The following is a 1,313-nucleotide window of genomic DNA, read 5'->3' on the forward strand; positions in this document are numbered from 1 at the left end:
CATAAGGATGAACAGAACATGTGTGATGTGACAGCCGTGGGTGGCACGGAAGTCCATTTTCTCTGCTTGCTTGTACCCTATCCCTATTTATACCCAAGTGCCAACGTACCACTTACATATTATGATGAACTGCTGTAGGGGTCATCCAGCACTGTACTTCAAGAGGATTGTCAAAAGCACAGCTCATTTTGGACAATTCTGGCTGCCCAGTAACTTAATATCTTACCATCAGATGGTTTCATTTGTGCCAGGGCTGTAAAGACTGCCAGGAGCTATTTTCAAAAAATTATGTCTAGTTCTATGCTGCAAATAGCTTGACTATATGCCAGAACCCAAGACATCTATGCTGTGATTTTCTTTTTTTTATTGTGATAATTTTTTAATTTTTTTATTTTTTTTAATTTATTTAATACTTAATAATAATTCTTTGGTTTCCGGGCAAACATCCCCCTCCTTCCTCCCCTTCCTTATGGGTGTTCCCCTCCCAACTTTGCCGCCCTCCCCCCAACAGTCTAGTTCACTGGGGGTTCAGTCTTAGCAGGAACCAGGGCTTCCCCTTCCACTGGTGCTCTTACTAGGATATTCATTGCTACCTATGAGGTCAGACATCTATGCTGTGATTTTCTTATCAGCGTTTGGTAGAAACCATGCACATGTCTCAGTGCTACAGTCTATCTCATGATGTAATCCAAACGGAAAGACTGATCGCTGGTGCAGGTTGGGTTTTCTGCTGAGCCTTCTCCTGTTTGAGGCTCCACTAAGAGATGGCAGCCTTTCACATAGCCTGGTAAATAGTTCAGAGCATGTTCTCAAGTATGAAAAATTATAAATATATGGAGAAGTCTACGGGATGGAATACCTCTACCATCATGAGGGAATATGGAAGACATATTTGTCCTTGTTGGGAATGGTTATCTCACCATGCCCAGACTCTTAGACTCCTAGGACTGCTTCTAATGGAGCAGAGAATTTTTGCAGGGTTTATGTCCCGCACTCTAGGACATATTCATGGCCTCATCCTACTTTACACCTCCTCCTTAGCTGATATCAGAAAACTTCTGTGAATAGGTAGAATGGTGTGTGTCGTCCCTTTGGACTGCATCATAACTGGAGGTTACACAGCAAACATGCCTTACACGAGGCCATAAGTATATTCAGTTATAAATGAGAAATGCTTCTACTTTTATATCAAGGCTGATAAAGAACATTGATGTCAGCTTGGTGGCTGACAGCATTTGTATCATGAATTCAAAATTGTGGCAATCTCCTCCAACACGGCAAATGCAATATAGCTGAGGTGAGGGTAGTCCACT

The sequence above is a fragment of the Rattus norvegicus genome, chromosome 13, assembly GCF_036323735.1.
Source record: "Rattus norvegicus strain BN/NHsdMcwi chromosome 13, GRCr8, whole genome shotgun sequence".
NCBI classification, from domain to species: domain Eukaryota; kingdom Metazoa; phylum Chordata; class Mammalia; order Rodentia; family Muridae; genus Rattus; species Rattus norvegicus.